Raw genomic sequence first — 20,854 nt, forward strand, 5'->3', positions numbered from 1 at the left:
GTGGCTGGGGCTTGGGGGGTAGCGAGGAATAGGATATAGGTCCCAAATGTTACTCAGGAAGCCTCAAGATAAACTTTTTGTAATCTTCAAGGGGTGATTCTCTGAGGAATGATTTAAGAGGAAGGAAAATGAGCAACAGCCCCAAATCCATCTGAATGAGTGAGGGTGGACCACTGGGTAGTAGCCTCTGAGAAGCCATGATTCTAAAGCCCTGTCACCACAAAGCTAAAGTATAGATGTGCACAATGCTGTGAGTTTCAACCTCTTTCACTTCATGGCACACATACACCAATTACTAAAATTCTGTGGCACACACAAAAATATTCTTTTTGCCTATCTAACAAAAAAATGGGTATAATTTTAATTCATTCACACCAGACAACTATTGTGTTGGCTGTTGTCATTTTTTATGTGAAAATCTAAGGGAAAAGAGGTCAGTGCCCCTGACTAAGTAGTGGGCTATTACATGTTTTAAAAATTCTCGCAGTACACTAGTTGAAATCACTGGCATAAGGTAGCCACCACAACAAAACTAAAAAGCCCAACATTTACTGAGCCCTTACATCAGACACTGCACTAAGCATGTTATATGAGTGATGGGACATAAATTAAGTTTGAGTGCTTCCTATTTTCTATTCTTCCTGCCCACTAAAAGAAGTTCTGGCTTTGTCCATTCTTCCTTTGCCCCATCAGTAGGAGCACTGGGCAGAAGGAGAAGGACTAGAGAAACATTGATTAGGGCTGGAGGAAAAACTTTGTAGGGAGCTTGGGAGAAAGAAGAGGAGACTGAAGCTGTGGAGTGTAAGAGGCTTAAGTAGAATGGAAAAAGCATGTTAGGAAGGATTACAGGGGGCTCTGTGTGGTATTTGAGAAATGCAAGTATTGAACATGAGTTCATTTAAAGTGACTTTTTGGTGACTGGACTGGGTTTCTCCGATTGCAACACCACCCTGAGACTGGCCTGTGTGGGTCGTGGTTTCAGTAGGGTTACATGAGCATCATCCTATTTCATCTGCTTAACAAACCCATGAAGTGACAGTTATTTCCTTTTTTCAGATTAAGAAAAGGAGGCTGTTATACTTGAAGTAACTGTAAAGTCGTATAGCTAATAAATGGTAGAGCTATGACTAAAATTTAGGTCTTTCAGTCTCCAAAGTATTATACAAGGTCTTAATCCCCAGTCAGGGCACATATAGGAATCAACCAATGAATGTATAAATAAGTGGAACAACAAATTAATGCTTCTCTCTCTCCCCCTTCCTCTCTCTCTCTAAAATCAATAAAAAAAGAAAAAGAATACAATTCTTAGAATGAGATTTAACAAAAAGAGTGTAAGACTTGTATACTAAAAATAACAAAAGATTGAAAGACATTATTAAAGATCTAAATAAATGAAAACACATAGGTTCACGGATCAGAAGACTTAATATTTTTAAGATGGAAACACTTCCCAAGTTGATCTAAAGGTAGACATGATCTCTATCAAAATCCCAGTAAGATTTTTTTTTCAGAAATTGAAAAGATAATCCTAAAAATCTTATGTAAATGCAAGGGATCCAGAAAAGCCAAAACAGTCTTGGAAAAAAACAAAGTTAGTGGACTCACACTTCCCAATTTCCAAACTTGTTTTGAAGCTACAGTAAACAAAACAGTGTGGTATGACACAGCAACAGATATCTAGATCAATGGAATAGAATAGAGTCCAGAAATAACCAATAATATTTATGGTCAGTTGACTTTTGTTCAAAGGGTCAAGACAATTCAATGGGGGAGAGGATATATCATTTTAAAAATAATATTTTAGTTTTAGAACAGTTTTAGATGTACAGAATTATTATGAGAATAGTTTTTTCAACAAATGGTTTTGGGACAACGGATATCCACATTATAAGAATAATCTGGACTCCTACTATACACCATAAAAATTAACTTAAAGTGGATCACAAACTTAAATGTAAGAACTAAAACTATAAATCTCTTAGAAGAAAACCCAGGTGTAAATTATGACCTTGGGTTAGACAATGGTCTCTTGGATATGACACCAAAAACACAAGCAATAAAAGAGAAGATTGATAAGTTAGACTTCACCAAAATTAAAAACTTTTCTCCTTCGAAGAATACCATAAAGTGAAATGACAGCCCACAGTCATGGAGATAATATTTGTAATGCATATACTTACATCTGGAATATATAAAGAACCCCTACAACTCAAAAAATAAAAACACAAAAAATCCAATTTAAAAATGGACAAAGGATTTGAATAGACAATCCACCAAAGAAGACATCGAAATGGACAAGTTCATGAAAAGATGCTCAGTCACAGTCAAAGTGAGATGCACCCACTAGGAGGGCTAGACTGATAAAACCAGACAATAAGAGTGTTGGTGAGGAGTGGGGGGTGAAGGGATGGGTGAAAAATGTAAAGAGGAATAAAAGGTACAAAATTCCAGTTATAAAGTAAATAAGCCACAAGAATGTAATGCACAACATAGGGAAAATCAGCCATAATATGTAACAAGTTTGTAAGGTACAAATGGTCACTAGACTTATTGCAGTGATCACATCACAAGGTATATAAATGTCAAACCACTATGTAGTACACCTGAAACTAACATAATTTTGTATGTCCACTATACTTTAAAAAATATTTTTTAAAAAAAGAGTATTGGTAAGAATGTGGAAAAATCAGAACTCTCAGTCAATGGGGCAGAAGTTTGTCAGCCCCTCAAAATGTGCAACAGAGTTACCTAATGACCCAGCAATTCTGCTCCTTGGTATCGACCCAAGAAACATCAAAACCTATGTCCACACAAATACTTGTACTCAAACGTTTATGGCAAAATTATTTATAATGGCCCAAAATGAAAATAAATGTTTATCCATCAGTGTATGGGTAAACAAAATGTGGTATATACACAAATATTATTTGGGCATAAAAAGGAATGAAGTACTGATGTCTTCTACAACATGGAACAACTTGGAAAACATTATGCTAAGTGAAAGTAGCCAGACGTAAAAAGACCATATTGTGTGATTCCGCTGATGTGAAATGTCCAGAAGAGGCAATCTACAGGGACAGAAAGAAGATTAATGTTTGCTTAGGGCCGAGGGCGGGGGCAAAGGAAGCATGGCTGATAATGGGTACAAGGTTTCTTTCGGGGGCCGGGGGGGGGGGGTGATAAAAATCTTCGAAAGTTAGACTATAGGTCACACAATTCTGTAAATACATATACTAAAACCCATTGAATGGCACACTTTAAGTGGGTTAACTTTATGGTATGAAAATTATATCTTAATAAATTGTTTTTTTAAGTGAATGAGTTGAGAGAAATTGGAGGGAACAAGTATAAACAAGTCTTCAAGGGATTCCTTGAACCTGTAAACATTTTCTTTTTTATAATTATCAGTATAACTGCCTTTATCATAACAAAGGAGATGGGTTCTCCAGATAGAGCAGAGGTTAAGCGTTTCACCACTTACTTCTCTGTGCTCCCAAGTCGATGTCTCGCCCATTTCTCTGATTTTTATCCTCTGTTAGAACCAACCCCAGAGCGTACAGTGCAAGGATCTGCGTCTCATTTCAGATTTTACTCATCATTTCTTCTTTCCTTTTTAATTCCCTCCACATTATCCTGGTCCCACAAGAGAGGCTGAAAAGATAGTCCACCTCTGTTTATCTCATTAGAGAAATAAATACCTGTATGTGTGAAACGAGTGAGCGAGGCCCCTGGCCTTTGAGAAAACAGAGCAGGGAGGTGCCCAGAGGCATTTTCTGCAGAGAAAGAAGAAAAGAAAAAGCAAGCCCTATGCCAGAAAAGCCTGGAACTTGAAGCGCTTTCCTTGCCCGAGTCAGACTCAGTTGACAGTGACCCTGATCAGTTGCTGCTGCTCCCTTGATTAAAGGTTGTGACTTTCTGCCTCTTGAAAGTCACCTCTGCTGATTCCACCTGCTGGAGAGTCAGGCCCCACAGCACAAGTTTCAGTCCTCAGAGTGGCCACTAACAGAGCTCCCAGCACAAGGTAACTTCACTGATTTCCTGAGCCACGGAGAGGGGTCCAGTGACCAGACATCCGCCCCACAGTGGAAGGAAAGCTATGGAGTGGCATTACTGAGGCCACCAACACCTCCTTATCCCCTTCCACAAGAGGCTGGAAATTCCTGGTTTTTCTGTCTCTTGGAATGAGGAACTTACCCTAGGAGAATTGTGGAAAAGTACAAACCACAGAATCATAAACCACAGAGGGAGAAGGTACCTCCGAAATGACCCTTATCCTGGGCCCAAAAGCAAAGGTTCTCTTCTTGCCACCCCTCCTCAGCTTGGCTTGAGCACAGCCACTGACAGCACCCTCAGTCAGCCCCAGAAAGGCCACTGGCTCCTAGCAGTACAGTGCTGAGGACAGTAACTACCACTGTCAGGTCCAGCTGCATTCCCTGTCACTTCCAACCCCTCCTCACACTTTGAAACCAATGCCATAGTTCCAACTCTTTCTCAAGTTCTCAGTCTTTGAGAGTGCTATCGTGTCATCTCTTGCCTGCCCCAGACTTGTGCCTCTAGCTGCAAAACCGTTCCACCCACACCTCTGACGTACTTTGTCCACCGTAGTCTCAGATTGCGCATCCACCACATACCACCAGACCTCCTTGGCCCTGTCTTCCTGTTCAACCTTCTCACCCCCTCTGGGACCTGAAGGCAGATTTGCCCTCCTGGTCACTGTGGGTGTCCCACCAACTCTCAGACCTGGTGTTGACCAGAGAGGGCATGAGGCCTACTACCCTAGACAGATCATCCCTGATGGCTCCACTATTTTTTGTGGAATTTGGTTTCAAGCTCCATCATAAGCCTGTCCTCCCTCACCTGGACAGGCCGCCCTTGGTCAGTATTCATTCACTCACTGCAGCCACTGAGCACAGTGGTAAAAGCACAGGATTTGCGATCCGATGATCCAGGCCCTGCCACCAACTTGCTGCAAGACTGCAGAGGAGTGTTGGAATATCTCCGAGCATTCCTTTTCTCATCTAGAGAATGGGGAATAATGACAGTGCCTACCTCATAGCTTTGTCATGATAATAAATGAAATAATCTTTATGAACCACTTAGTACACAAGCTCGAATATTCACTGGAACTATTCAGTATATGTTCTCTACTGCTTTATTTTAAAATAATCATTCATTCGTTCCTCATGTACTTACTGAGCCCTGCGCCAGGCCCTGGGATATAAATACCTCTCTCAAAGAGCTGTGCCCTCTTAAATCCAGGAAGTACAATCTCACCCTGGCACCCAGCGCACAGAGAACTGAAGCCGAGGACCTTCGTACAAAAGCAGATGAGAATAGACACTGACGGCTGGCTACTGCCCACAGAGGGTGACAAGAATGTCTTCGACATTTCCACACCTCTTTTAATCCCACTGCAAGTCCCTGGGTGGGGGACCACCCTGAGGACGAGGGGAAGACGAGAAATCCCCAGAGAAACACCCTCCCCTGAGTCTCTCTTTCACAGACAGCGGCCATGCCTCTGCAGTGCAGGAGGGTGACATTCCTTGGGGAGGCCTGGCTGAATCTGCCTGGGACTGTTCCGGAAGTAGGAAGGATGGCCGGGGGGTGGGGGAGCGGCTGGAATGTTCTGCTGGCCTGCTGCTCAGTACAGGCGAGTGTGCCGAGAGGAGGGCCCTGGACATCAAAGGTTCCTTTTGTCCCCTTCCGAGTGGCAGGGCAGCCCGGCCTCTGGTGATGACTCAGGCCTGGCCCTGACGTCACCCAGGCCCGGCCACTGGCTCCCTCTGCAGCCAGGAAACTGACTGGGGAGTGGCACTCGCAGCTGCAGCAAATCTCAAAATAAGGAGGCAACTGCCTCTCTCCTCCTCCTCTCCATCTCCCCACAGCACACCTTTCTATTCTCTTCTTCTTCTTTTTTCTTTTCTTTAAGACTCATGGAAGGTTTTACTTGTAGATCAACTTTCAAAATGTAAGAAGTCAGAATGGGTGACATCATCAGAAAACTATGTGGAGCTGATTTCGAGGAGAAGTGAAGAGCCCAGAGCAAGAAAGCGGTTATAACTCCTGAACCCAGGGAGTTGGCAGCGTGTGGGTTTCAGAAGAGCCAGCACCTCTGAGTAAGTGAAGGCCCACTCTGGGCCCCCTCATTCCGAGCCCTTCTCGGTGGGGCGCCATCTTGTTCCCTGACACCTAGGGCTTGGCAGGCCCCAGCCCGGGGGGAGTGGGGGGCAGGGAGAGTTGGGGCTGCATTTGAGAGACCCTCCAAATGCAGCACCAAAGGGACCTTTCTGATCTCTCTCTCCTCCACAGGCCCAGATAGGAACGCATTTCCTCTTAAAAAAATATGGATATGCACTAAGCTGAAACCTGGGGGGAAATGGCCCAAATCGAGGCTTCCCCCATCGCCCTCTTGTCTCCTCTTCCTCCTTCCGCCCTAGTGCTCTGTTTTGGACTGCCAGAGTGTTTGTTCCGAGTTCTGAACTGTTTGCTTCCTGGATCTTACACTGCGTAATCAGATACAAAAGTAAACCCTGTTTTAGGCAAATACGTGCCCTGTGCCATCAAATGATATTTTCGCACTTAACCTGGTAAAAGATGGCAGCTCTGGTAAGAAAAGATCCACAACCTGCTGCCTTTACAGAGCGTGTCTCTGGTTGTCTCTGATTGTCTCTGGTGGTCGAGGTGCGGGTACCACCATGGCCACATCGCCCTGTTTACAGAGAGCTTATTTTCATTCCTTCTTGTGTCATCTGGGATGATACTAAACACAAAGGCATGATAATGTATCTCTGGTGTCTGTTTTAACTTCACCTATAAAAATATCTGAAGTCTTTGCATAGCCTATACTTTTACAAGCTCTGGAAATTCCTACCTAAGAAAGTTAACTTCCCGAGAGAAAAGCTTTCACGTATGTGTAAGAACTACAGAGCACATAGGCATACCCAGTTTTCCTGGCTTCCAAAGTCCTCCCCTGGGCCAGCATCTAGTCTATGAATAGCTTACTTACCCAGTAGAATTGTTCTTTATAAATTCTGTTTTATAATGATTGGGGGGGTATATTAAAAATGAATCTTGTTTTCAAGGCAATAGGGAAGTTTGTCATTTACTGCAAAAGAGCGGTGAATTCCTTTATAAACTGGCAATACCCTTCAGAAATGAACCGTCACATTCTAATATATCTGTTTTGTACGTCTTACATTTTACTTTTTACTTTTTGTTTTATTTTAATTGATCAGGTTGTCTTGAAGTGAGGCTTTGCTAAACTGTTCGCCTGCCTGCAAGATCCGAATGCTGTGACCACTAATTTGGTGAGTGTCATTTGTCCCTAAGGGCTGCTTAAGTTTAAGTTTGCTAATTCTGTTCTTTTGGTTTGCAGTAGATTTAAGAAAAAGGGAGAAGGCTTGGGGACTTCCGCACACAATGGCAACAGAAGGATGTGTACTAGTTTGGATAGGCTAATAGCTATAATAGACCGAAAAATGTGTAATGGCTCAAATAAAAGTTTATTTCCTGCTCGTGTGACAGTGCAGGTTAGTGGGGTTACTCCTTCACACACATTCAGAGACACAGATAAAGAGAGGGTCCACCTTCTGCACCGCATGGTTTTCAAGGTCATCTGGGATTGTTTCCACTTTCCAGGAGAAAAGAAAAAGAATGTGAAAAGTGCACGAGGGAAGTTTTCTCGGACCCTGCCTGGGAGTGGTGCACATTGCTTCAACTCACATTTGATTGACGAAAACTCTATCACATGACCATATCTGATTGCAAAGGGGCCTGGGAAATGTAGTCCCTGGGTCGGGGTGGGCTACACTGGAGAGTTTCTAGAGAAGAGGTAGTCCTCTCTGGCCCAGTATAATAAGGAATTTAAGAGATGCTCACAGATAAGATAGCAGAATGAAGCAATGTGAGAAGTAAAAAAAGTTATCAGATAGTTAGAATTCCTTAACTGATACTCTTAGGTAACATCTGACTGTGTGGATAGAGAGCAGTGCGTAAGATTTTTCAAGAGGCCTCTGTCCATTCCGACCCACGAGCACTACCATGCCACCAGTGGCCAGTGAACCAGGAAGGACATTCTTCTTGTTTTTCCCTACAGGGTTCCCTTGGGGCAGGGTCATTCTGGCTCTGTTTCCTGGTCCTGGGTCTACTCATGCTAGTTGGAATTGTCCAACAGAACTCTGTTCCCCCAACTTTGAGACCCAGTGGGCTATAGAAAAGCTCATGGTTTCTTTAGCTCATGCTTCTGTCTGTTCCTTGGGGCTCTGGGAAGCTACCCTGCCTGATCTGCTCCAGATCTTGGCACACTCTTCCACACTGTCACGGGGTTGGGGTGTAGAGAAAGGGGGGGAGGGAAACCCTGACTAAGATAGGATCTTCAAACCAAGTTATTAGAGAAACATTTAAAAGTAGATTAAAGCCCTGGCTGAGTAGCTGGGTTAGAACATTGTGCCAAAAGGCCAAGGTTGTGGGTTCAATCCCCAGTCAGAGCACAAACAGGAATCAACCAATGAATGCATAAATAAGTGGAATGGCAATCTGTGTGTGTGTGTGTGTGTGTGTGTGTGTGTGTGTGTGTCCCTTTCTCTCTAAAAATCAAGAAATAAAAACATTTTTTAAAGACTAAAAAGGCTCAAGCTGAGAAGATTATTGCTACCCTAAGGATTTGATATATAATTCTAGCTTTTTCTTTTCAGGAAAAGTTTTGAAATATTTACTGAAACATTGAATGGTAAAGTTATAAACCCCATTTGGAGAGCCTTGAAACTAAGTTTATGTTTTATTTAGCCTTTTCAGCACTATTGGTCTTAGTGCGGTATTCTCCTCACTGGTAAATATCAGAAGTCACATGGCAGGGGCCTCACAGTGTCCGTAAGGTGTCACAAAGACCTCCAGTAAAAATGGACTATAGGCCTGGCTGGTGTGGCTAAGTGGATTGAGTGACAGACTGCAAAGCAAAGGGTCACCGGTTCAATTCCCAGTCAGGGCACATGCTTGGGTTTTGGGCCAGGTCCCCAGTAAGGGGTGTGCAAGAGGCAACCACACACTGGTGTTTCTTTCCCTCTCTTTCTCCCTCCCTTCCCCTCTCTATAAAAATAAATAAATAAATAAAATCTTTAAAAAAAAAAGGATGGTAGATGCTCGCTTCAGCAGCACACATGCTAAAAGTGGACGGCAGTCTTTGCCTGAGCAGCCCGGTACCTAGTCCCCTAGTTGTGTTGTCAATACCAGGCTGGACACTCTAGTTTCTGATTAAATTTTGCCCTGGACTGGACATCTCTGGCACCCACAGCCACACCCTGAAGAATACACATTGTCCATTGTGCAGGAAGGCCAACTACTGGCTGATCTGACACAGCCTCTCAGGCTCTCACGGAGCCTGAAGTCTGGTCTCCGATTACTGCTGCCTGGCCTTGGCCCAGTCCCCTCCCATCCGGACTGGGCTAAGGAGGAATGGAGCAGAATAACAAATTGATATGTTACAAAAATGGTACAGCCTCTGAAAGTCCATTTTCTTGGATTGGTGGGTCCTGAAAATGTCTACTGAGCCTGGAGCTGGCTGGGCTAGTGGAGTCAGCTAACGATAAGACCAGGCTGATCGGGGAATGCAATGCCTGCTAGGTGGGTGCTGCCAAAGGAGTAAGTTGAGAACAAGTACCAGGTTTCAAAAGCTGGAGCCAGGTGGAGATGATCTGTTGTTGAAAGTCGCCACCTAACAGTCTACCAGGAAAGGTAGGGTCAAAGACTACAGTCAAGGAGGAAAAGCATCGGGGCCCACTCATCTTTTTTAATTCAACACCACACGATCATGACTCCTCTGAGCCCCTAGTGTACGGGCATTGACCTATGAGTGTGTGTCTGCAGTGGGTGGGGTGGCGTCAACCTCCCACTTCCTGAGGTTTAGCTGAGCTGCATGGCACGGAGAGGTGTGCAACTGCCAATCCAGACTCCCACTACTGTCAACGCGACCCCTCCGCAGCACTGGTGCAGCATGCTGGGTGACTTCGCAGACCCACCAACAAGACGGGGCTAACAAATACTGTATACGCTTCGTAACGATTTGAATCTTTGACATTTTAAAAAAAGCGTCAAAGTCGACGCTTTGGGAAAAGTTTGATTTTCTTGAGTTTCCTTAATTTTAACTTCATTATTTTAAAACTTTTAATTTCACGTGAGTTCAAATTTGGGCACCATTGTCTTTTCAGAGCCTTGGCCATGCAAGGAGCTCAGCCTTGTTGATTCATGCTGAGCAGAGGTGGGCTCAGCACAGCGGGCTGACGGAGGCAGTGCCTCCAGACCCGTGGGTTCTTGTTTACCCCCCAAGGTTTTACAGATTTTATAGCACAGGGGTACAAGCCCCCTTCTCACCGTGGTCAGCAATATAAAAGTTCTATTTCTCCCTTTAGAGAATTTTGCAATAAGGCCATTATCGTCACCAAAGCTGAGAGTTCATGATAATAGGGCTTCATAATTTCTCATGCTGAAATCCCCTGATTTCTTGTCAAGAATGAAGTTGGAAAACACCACACTGAGATTTCAGGGTTTTGTTTTTAACTCAAAAGCCTCTGGTTTTCGTCAGAAATTTAAAGCTTCCTCCCACCTCTGAATTTTTTTTTTAATCCTCACCCAGAACATTTTTTTTATTGCTTTTAGAGAGAGAGGAAGGGAGAGAAAGGGAGAAACATCAATCTGAGGGAGAAGCATTAATTGGCTGCCTCCTCTATGCAACTGGGACAGGGATCGAACCCACCACTGGGTAGGTACCCTGACCGGAAACTGAATCTGCAACCCTTTGGTCACAGGATGACACTCCGCTCAACTGAGTCACACCAGCCAGAGTGAAACGATAATTTTTTTAAAATGTAAAACTGAGAGTCTGTCAGAATAAGTAACGTAATTAATGTGAAACGGTTTGGGCAACTTAGAAAAATGCATGGCAAGTCAAGGTGTTAATGAATGTAATTACTATAATTAGGGTCAGCACTGGTGTTTTGGCTTTCAATATTGTTATTAATATTGTAAGTATCATTATTTTAATTTTTTTGTTTTTGCCTTTCTAAATTGATTTTCCTCTGAGACCCTTAGTACCACCCCTTCACTAGCCAAAGCATGTAGTGTAAAAATTTCAAGGACATCTAGAAAGGTTTGTCTATGGGCCAGAGAACTAACCACGAGGCTTCTAATCTCGCTCAGAGAGGCTTGACCCAGGATTCGCTGAAATCTGTGAGGATGGATTTGAGCCATCTCTCTGCCAAAAAACAATTTGCTTCCTGGCATTCTCTGGAGCTCCCAGCGCATTGGCCAAAGGAGGCTGTGAAACCTCCCCACGGAAGCCTGGACCCTGGATGGTGTCTCTCAGGCTGGAATGCAGCCCACCATCTGCCCGCAGCCTCCAGTCATGACTGAGGTCTGTCTGCTCGGTGTTATGGGGTTGGTTGAGGGGTTATAGACAGAGGCAACGAGCACGAGCTCGACCCAAGAGCAATAAAGATGTTGTTTCCACTGTGAACTGCCCTCCCTGTCCCAGGTCCTATAGTCCGTCATCTTTGAATGTAGCAGCAAAGTAGAATCTAGTGAAAAGTACTTTCTCCTTGACCCAAATTCCTTGGCATTGACTATAGCATGGTACTTTGCAAATGAGAATGTAGCTCAAAATTCACCCCAGACACTGGACTCAGTCTGACATGCGAGTCCTCCTGCGGCAGCCAGGCTGCTGCTGGGCTGGACTCCTAAGAGTTTTCATTCTGCTGAGGCAAATTCCTTGTCTTGTCATAACTAGTCACTACACAAAACCTGGAAAATACAGAAAAATATTGAGAAGAAAACAATGACCAAACAACAATTCAATATTGACATCTTAATATATTTCTTTCCAATTTTTAATAGATTAAATTTTCTTTTTAAAATTATTTAAATGGTATTTTATATGCTTTTTCTCACCCCTCATAACTGGTAAGTTGTAAACATTTTCCAAGTGACTAAATGGTCTGAACATTGGCTTTTTAATAACTGTGTTTCCATTGCATGGATGTCTTAACCCATTCTTTTTATTGATGGCCATTTTGATTGCCTCTAGTGTTCTGCTATTATAAATATGTAAACATTCTTAGAAATAAATTTTTGTGGATATCTGAGGGAAAATTCCTAGAATTGAATTCAACAGATAAAATGGCTTATTTTTAATGCATAATGCCATTCCTAATGCATATTGATAAATTAGCCTCTAAAAAGTCACCAGTGTCTATTTCAAAACCTAGTGCCTCTTCAGTTTCTTGTGTTAAAATGCATGCTCCTAGGCTCTAGGGGCACCAGAAGCTCTGAGGATGGGGCCTGGGAATATGCAGTTTAAAATAGCCTCCCCATCCTTTTGCACATTAAAGCCAGAGAACTATTAATATGCTGTGTGCAATTCAACATTCATTTCAGCAAGTACTTATTAGACAGAAAAAAGTTAGGGGACCCTGAGCTAGTATATCTAAGCCCAAAATAAAATTAAAGGCTCTTTTTTGGCTTCTGAATTTTAGATTTTCCCTTATTCGTGGTATGGTATAGTTGAAAGAGTATCAGCTAGGGAGTCAGAAAACCTCATTACAAACATGAGGTAACTGAGACCCAGAATAGTCATTTGCTTCTTGGTGGTTACCCAGAGATTTAGTAGCAGGGGTAGAGCTGGAGCTCTGAGGAACAGAGACAAGGCACCAGCAAGAAAGTCTTCTCACTCCTGAAGTGAGCTCCTGCCTCAGCTAGAGGACTTCTTATCTGCCTTCTGCTAGGCAGGGCCATATCTCAGGGCCTGGGTGGGGAGCCCTCTGGGGTTGTCCACTTTAGTCGCCTAATGAGGCCAGACTACAGTATACCCTAAGCCAGAGGTAGTGACTCTGAAGCTAGATCGACGAGGACGTAGAGCAGCCATGCTGATGGGTCCATGACACGAGAGCCGAGTAAGAGGTGGGGTCCAGAGTCAAAGCCAAGAGAGCAGGGACAGGGCAAGAGCAAGATCCACACTCTGGGCAAATTTTAGGTCAAGGTGGGCATGAGTTGAAAAGAAGATAAAGCCAGAGCTAGAGGGGAGCTGCCATGGTTCAGCCTCAAGGATGGAGCCCCCATTACGTAACTTAATAGTCCGGGGAGGCACCTGACCCAAGCTGCACCTGCCCCTTTAAATCTTAAAGGTGCTGTGCACTGGGTAGCCTTTGGCTCCTCTGGCCAAAGGAGGGCCAGTGGGTCAGGGAAGAGGCATCTACAAATGAAAATTTGGAAAATTTTGTTACATCAGAGAACATACAGTGAATAAACAACAACAAAATTTTAAAATTCTCACCATCTTCTAAAAGGAAGTGTGACTCTCCATCCTGTCTGCATAACTCTGCTCAAACCCATCAGAGCAAGTGCCCCAGTCACCTGATAGTATCTGGCTGCCCTTCCTCTCACTTGACAACCTCAGCTTCTGGAGCCAAATGAGCGTGTCATTTGACTTTCAAGTTCAACCTCCACAGACTGTTCAGCTCCCAACAGACCCGTTTATGTTCAGGTTCTATAAATCCCCATGCCCAAGTCCACATCCGTCTCCTGTGACAGCACCAGGTGACGCGCAGCAGCTGGAACCCAAAGGACTGCCTCTGTTGCCCCCATTATTCTACATGCTTGGGCACTAGGGAGTTTGCTTGTGATCACCAAGCTCCACTGCTTTAGGGCATGGCCTCCACCCTCTCTCAGCCATCGCCCTGCAGGGCCATTGCTCTCCTGAGTTTTGTCCTCCTGGTCCAAACATGGACCCAGGGTCATGATGAATATATAATTCTGGGAAGGTCTACAACCTCCCTTAAATCAGGGGCACAACAGATGGAGAGGGACCCTCCAGACATGGCTGGGGAAATTTGAGTCACCACTATGAGGTTGGCCCTATGCAAAGCCTGTCTCCCTGTAGCCCTCAACATCCTTGGCTGAGGCACATCCCGATACTTAGATGGAGTTCTGATTGCTCACACGACTGGATCCCTGGGCCAGAGAGGTCCATGTGGTGGTGACAGCAGTGCCTCCAGATCTGACTCCCAGGAGGTAGAGTTCCGTGACATCCAGGCAGGGTATTCACGTGCTGCTGAAGGGTCTTGGTGGTTAACAGCCCAACGGCAAAAAGCATTCAGTGGGACCTATGATCCGACAAGCGCCGCCAGTGGCTCCGTCATTACCTGTCTGTGCTGATTCCATGTCTCGTGTCTGCTAATAAGCGCCTTTGAGAATGAGGAGCTCTCACATAGTCTGTGGACAAAGCTGCAGGAGGACCCGTGCCCAGGCGGAGTCTATCCCTGTCCCTGGCTCTCATATCATGGCTCTCATATCACCTCATGGGAGCAAAGTTCTCTGGTATTATTAAGTCTGCCTCCTGGGCCAAGTGTATAGCCTCAGAGAATCCAGCATCACCAGATGGCAGTGTCCCACTACTGCAGGCCCGGGCAGTTGGACAAACTGAAGGAACACCCCATATCAAGTGCCCCATTTTCCATCAGTGAAATGCCAGGCAGCCCAAGCTGCTGTTTAGACAGATAGTAGGGAAGCTGGAACGACAGTGTGAGATATCTGAGCATCCCTCCACCCCAACCTCTTGACTGTGGACAAAAAGGGAGCTCTCTGCCCATCTCTCAGCATGGCTGAAATAAAAAATACTGATGTTACCCAGTGCTGGTGAGGATGTGGAGAAACTGGACCTCTCATACGCTGGTAGTGGGAATGTAGATGGTACAGCCACTCTGGAAAACAGTGTGACAGTTCCTTCAAAAGCCAAACATACACTTACTGCACAATCCCACTCCGGGGTATTTACACGGGAGAAGTGAACATTTGGGTCCACACAGAAACCTGTATGTGAACGTTGAAGCATTTTTGTTTGTAGTAGCTACCAACTGGAAACCAGCCGAGTGTCCTTCAGTGAGTGAACGGCTAGCAAACTGGTACATCCAACCCATGGAATATTATTCAGCAGCAAAAAGGCATATACTCCTTAAAAAAACATTTTGGTTTTATTTTTAATTTAATTTTATTTTTAATCCTCACCTGAGGATATGTTTACTGATTTTAGAAAGAGAGGAAGAGAGAGAGAAAGAGAGAGGGAGAAACATCAGTCTGTTGCCTCCTGTACGTGCCCCAACCAGGAACTGAACCCACAACCTTTTGGTGTATGGGATGGTGCTCCACCCAAGCCACCTAGAAGCCAGGGCGGCACATACTCTTTATATGAAATTTGAATGGATCATAAGGGCATTTTATGCTGGTTGAAAGAAGGCCAATCTCAAAGGGTTACATACTACATGATTCCATTTACATAACATTGTCAAGGTGACAAAATTACTGAGAGAGAACAGATCAGTGCCGGAGCTTAGGGCCAGGGAAGGTGTGACTATGGATGGAGTTTCTTTGTGGTGGTCAAATAGTTCTGTGTCTCAGTTGTGATGGTGGCGACTCCAGTCTACACACATGATGTAATGTCACAGAACTCTACACACACACACACACACACACACACACACACACAGTGCGTGGAGAAACTGGTGAAATCAAATAAGGTCTGTACCTGAGTTAGTAGCATTGTACCAATGCCGATTTCTTGGTTTAGACAATGTACCACCGTAGTGGAAGATATTATAATTGCAGGAAGCTGAATGAAATTATACAATTCCTGTACTATTTTTGCAACTTCTTGTAAATCTTAAACTATATCCAAAAAAGTTATTAAAAGCAATTTAAAAAAATTTTTTAAGTTTAAAAAAAGGATGTTCCCCACCTCAGGAAAGGGGGATCGGCCACTGGTTTCTCTTTCATAAGCAACTCCTATTGTTTATTTTGCCACTTTCTGATTTATGGTCGGGCTTCTGTGGCAGCGTCCTGAAGGCTTCAGCCTCACCCTCTGCGTCTCAGGCGAAATCAAAGCTCGAGCACTCCAGCACAGAGCATGAATGTGTCCCCTTTGGCCCTCCCTGAGACTGTAACTTCAAAGCGAGATAAAGACTCCGATCGAAGAAGTGGTCTCACGGTGAAAATCTAGGACGAATCATCCTTCTCACCCTGCACAATCATTTCTTTTCTGCAATGGCTCTTTGTCTTCTCGGCTCTTCATACAGATTATTCTCTTCACCTTCACCAAAGAGCCCCTCCTCTAATGGAAGCAGATTAACCCTTCTTTGCCCCCTCTCAATCTCATTCAGCTGAGAGCTTTCTGTTAACCGCAGGGCTCTCTCTGGGCCTGTGTCCCAGCTGAATGCTACCGGGCGAGATGGCTGCCTTCCCTTTGAAGTGCTTGGGCCTCTGTCAAACACTTTTTGTCAGACTTGGCCTTGGAAAAACAGTTTTGAAATTAAACTTATTATGAGCCGCCCGGGTTTGCAGTATGGAATTGCACAAGGTCATGGGCATTTAGGGCGAGGGGTACCACTGCAGTCACTATCTTAGAGGGCCCCATCTTAAGTAAGGAAATTCTAGCTTTCCTTACTCCCTTGCTCTGTGAGGTGGTCCCCAGCATCACCTAAGATTGAGGCTGAGCAAATGGGGCTGATGTCTACATGGCATCCTGTCCGGATATAAGACACTCGCACACAAGCCACTGACCCCCAGGACTGGCCTCAGCACCCAGCTTCCTGCCATGCCAGTCGGGCAGCAATGTACATTTCTTGCGCCTGGCTGTGGATTGCAGATCTGGAAGGTGTGCTAGAAAGGTAACAATTTGAACTGTTGATTTTCAGTAGGTGTTGCTGAATCTCCTAGTTTTTGTACCTTTTGGTTTCAAAACCATACTGAACAACGAAAAATGAAACCTGCAGCTTATTTTTAGCTGCTCATGCTAACTCATGAGATTTTTCTTTGCAAGCCAAATAGAATTAAAGTCTCCTTCAGCTCGCTAAACTTAATCTGATTGACTTAAATAGCAATCAAACCTACTTCGCTGATACTCTCAAGGGACACGTGGGCCCAGGTGATGTTTTGGCCAATATTTACTATTTTGCTTAAAATTATATTTAGTTGAGCTTTTTCATTTAAAAAATTAACAAGATAACTATAACATTTTCTTCTGAGAGGAACTGGGAAACAAGTTATAAACCCTCTTGGGGTTTATATATTGGCACCTATTCATTAATTCATGTATTCTATTACCACTTATTAAGTACCTATTTGAGTGAAATCTTGGAATTTAAAAAAAAAGCTAAGTCAGTATGTTGAATTACAAAGAGCAGGATGCTAGAAATTAGGAAATACAGCCTTTATCCTGGTTGCTGAAGTCTTTAGCTACAACAGTCTCTTCAAATCTGACTTTCTTCTCCCTCAAAGAAAGAGTTGAGATGACATTCTCTATAATTCTGTGAAACACGCTGTGCCACCGAGGGCCTGAGGAAATGTCGGAGCACTTTTTGGAGGCAATGGTATTGCTGTTGGGTCACTCTTATTTCTGTCTCCCCTTCCGTGTTGTAGAGGGGACAGATTTAAACAAAGCCTGCGGTCCACTTTCCAGTCAACATGTGGCCCTTCCGGGTGGACCAGTCAGTGCTTGTTTGGAAGACTTCCATCGGTATTTTCTGTCCCCAGGTCTATTCCTTAACTCATGCAGTGAGGTGTCCAATTCTAGGGAGTGACTTCAAAGCTAAAGATACCAGTGGCAGTGGTGGGAGCAGAGAAAGGAGCCCCAGACTCGGTGTTGGTCAGTCAACAGTTCACACGCATATGAGCCTGTTCGTTGTGCTAAGCAATACTCTAGGTACCCTGGGTGATACACAGACCTTGCAAGAGGCAACCCTGAGATATGAGTAAAGACAGGTAATTCCTCCCATCCAAGTACTAACCAGGCCCGACCCTGCTTAGCTTCCAAGATCAGACGAGATCGGGCACGTTCAGGGTGGTGTGGCCATAGACAAGACAGGTAATTCCATGCAACACAAACTTCTTGTGTTTTTATCTTCAGTCCAAAGAAGTGAAAATTCACTGAGTTTTGTTAAGCTGCTCTGGTGGGAAGGGGTACGTGGTTATGGCCCTTCTGGGCTGCAGCTCATTTATCTGTGAAACAAGAAAGCAAGTGAGTTTGTTTCCCAGTAGAATCCGGGAATATTTGTTGCCCAGCATGACGAAGGATACTAGGAGAAGGTCATGCACTCACATGGGGTGGATCTTGCCCATCTGTAAGAATTCTTCCTTCTCACCTTCATTTACAGCCCACCCTCCCTTTTCAACCTAGTTGCCAATCTCTTTAGAAAGAAGAAACTCAAAACAAACTCCTTGCTGAATATGTATTTTGCCAATTCAAGATCTAGAAGACCCTGTTGTTCTACTTGCTCTCCCTGTGGGGAGTGGCCAGCAATCATGACCGCAAATGAACATGTGATTAGGGATGCAGGAAAGCTCTTCATCTCCAAGTGCACACAAGGTCTTTATTAGTGCCATGTTCCAAGTGCACTAAGAAATGAAAGCAGGAACTATTCTCTTGCTAACTCTGAGGCAGCGACATCAAAAATGATGGTGAGACGTGTTGAGGAGATTCCCCCAGGAGAGTCTGAGCTGAATTGGGGGAGGGGGTGCGGCAGGATGGCATCCACCACTGACTCCCTTGCAGCCCTAAGTCACCACTTTTTCTCTGTTGAAAACCACAAGGTTCACATTCCCCTTCCCCCTCCAGCTCTTTCCTGGAGGGTAACTTCAGTTTGTTCCCCAAGGCTCGCTGCCCGATCCTTGCCATCAGGCGGGTATTCCCTTCCCACATCTTACACAGATGCTCATGGATGGGAGTAAGCTACTGTCTAAGAACAGAAGGAGCTTCTTGGAATTCAGACTTCTCAGGAATATCTATTCATTCGCCCAGCCCTTCCTTCTACTGCCTCATGAGCATTGAGGAAGATAACCCTCCTCTCAAATTTCCAGGCAGGATGGAACCGATAGAGTTGATTAGAAAGCCCCCTTTGAGAGCCATCTGGTTGGCATATAAAATTACTGCCAATGAGTGAGATAGTCAGCTGGCCATATATCCAGGCGGCAGGGGACCTGTAGTCCAGCTCTTGGCCTAACTGACCTAGAAAGCAAGCGGGGCTGGGATTTTTAGAGTCACAGACTTTTGGAGGTAGAGGGGAAGTTAGAAACAGGGGCAAAATGTACAGGTGTTAACCTATCATTAAAATAATACAGTTGAAACACTGGCCTTGGTGGAGGAAAATCTCTTACTCAAAAGTAGGCTTTTTAAAAGTCCATTTTCAAAAGTATGTTGGGAAAAGAACTTAAAATACCAACTTAGGTTATCTGTTCAGGGCCAAAACACCCTGGAAACCAGGCCAGTCCTGATTGTTACACTGATTTTCCTTTAATTGATCATTTAGATTAGAACAATCTAACAACCTGATAAAGTTACTCACAAATGATGAACATATTAGATATATTACAGGAAATGAGATGTACTGTACTTTTCTTTTGAGATGTACTTTTTAATACAGCAAATGGGTCATTTCACTTACTGAGTGTGTGATCTTGGGCAAATGACCAGGCCTCTCCCAGCCTCTCTCCCCATCTGTAACGTGAAAAGACTGGGCTTCACAGGCAGTTTGCTCAAATGGAAGTGTAAGCTCTTCCACTTATTTTGCCTCATAAAACATTTCCAAATTATGACAAACCTCTGATCAAAATTGTTATTGCTTATTTGTTACTGCTTTCTACCCTTAACTTTTCAACATGGTCTAGTTCATTCCTCCTGGTTTAGTCTGTCTTTTCTACCTGCTCGTCCAGCATCCTAGGTACCCCAAATTCCCAGGGCCTGGGGAATGAGGCTGGTTCTTGTCAACAGAGGTAGTTGTGGCTCCAGGGAGGTGGGTCCCCTCTTCCAGGAGTGTGCACAGTAAAAAGATTCCCATGTCAGGGCAGAATGTGGAGGGAGGAGGTTTTATCCTGTTAGAATTGCTGGAAAGACCCAGACTTTGGAATTGGTCAGACTTAGGTTTGAGTCCTCACTTTGCTACTTACTCATAATCTCAATTTGCTCCTCACCTAAAGCGGATGACAACTAATATCCACCTTGCAGGATTATTGATTTACAATTAAATAACAAAGCTAAAATATTGAGTATACAGTAGGTTCTCAATAAATAGTAGCTACTATAGACTTAGCTCTGATCAAGACAGAAAGCAGAAGACCTGCTCAGATCTCGAGGCAAACCGCAGATGGTCAAAGGAGCACTGGGCTTCCCACAACATTTGGGCTAAAATGTCACCCAATTGCATTTTCAGCCATTGATAGATCGCAGCCATGTTGTTTCCAGGACTAAATATACTATAAATAGATATAATAGCCAACCTCATTCAAGTTTTTAAACTTCTTAAATTCTAAGAATTTAAACAAAAATGTTATATTTGATACACACTTTATTTTAAAAATGTAGATCAAAGCAGCCTAACCTGATAACAAACTTACCCACAAATGTTGAATATCTGCATTAGGTGTAAACGGAAACCAGCTGTAATTTTTAATGCAGGGAATGGAGTAAAGAAATGTGCAAACTGATCCAAATGTTTATCAACCAAGGATTCCTCTGGGACTCAGTGCCCTGACTGCGTTTTTCTTTTTTAAACACAGAGGCTCCAGCTTTGCTCATACTTGACTTAAGTTATTTGCGTAAGTCATGCAATTTAACTTTAACCCACAGGACCGAAAATAAAATGAGCTCAGACTGCAGAACAATGGACTGCGAGCAAGTAAGAGCCTTAACCAAAGTGAAGGGCGCTCCCCTACTGCAGGCTCTGTCCCTCTTCAGCCTGCTGCCGCCAGATTAGTTTGGGTTCCTGGTGCTTGACTCGGCCAAGTGGCAAAAACAGGTTAATATTTACATCATGGAAAAGGGATT

General features: G+C 44.1%; 1 protein-coding gene across 3 annotated transcripts in view; it reads left to right on the forward strand.

Annotated features, from left to right (window-relative positions):
* ZBTB38 (zinc finger and BTB domain containing 38) overlaps nucleotides 1-20,854 on the forward strand; it is a 116,733-nt gene that overhangs the window by 35,019 nt on the left and 60,860 nt on the right. Inside the window, exons 2-3 of one of the 3 annotated variants that reach the window (XM_045832137.1) lie at nucleotides 5,954-6,116; nucleotides 7,236-7,307. The gene's annotated coding sequence lies outside the window, so the exon portion shown is untranslated. Of the gene's footprint in view, nucleotides 1-5,807; nucleotides 6,117-7,235; nucleotides 7,308-20,854 lie in introns of those variants that run through there. The other 2 variants (XR_006784897.1, XM_045832138.1) reach the window with 2 other exon arrangements.

Source organism: Phyllostomus hastatus, unplaced genomic scaffold (assembly GCF_019186645.2).
Source record: "Phyllostomus hastatus isolate PE091 unplaced genomic scaffold, TTU_PhHast_1.1 phas_contig_16, whole genome shotgun sequence".
Lineage (NCBI taxonomy): Eukaryota > Metazoa > Chordata > Mammalia > Chiroptera > Phyllostomidae > Phyllostomus > Phyllostomus hastatus.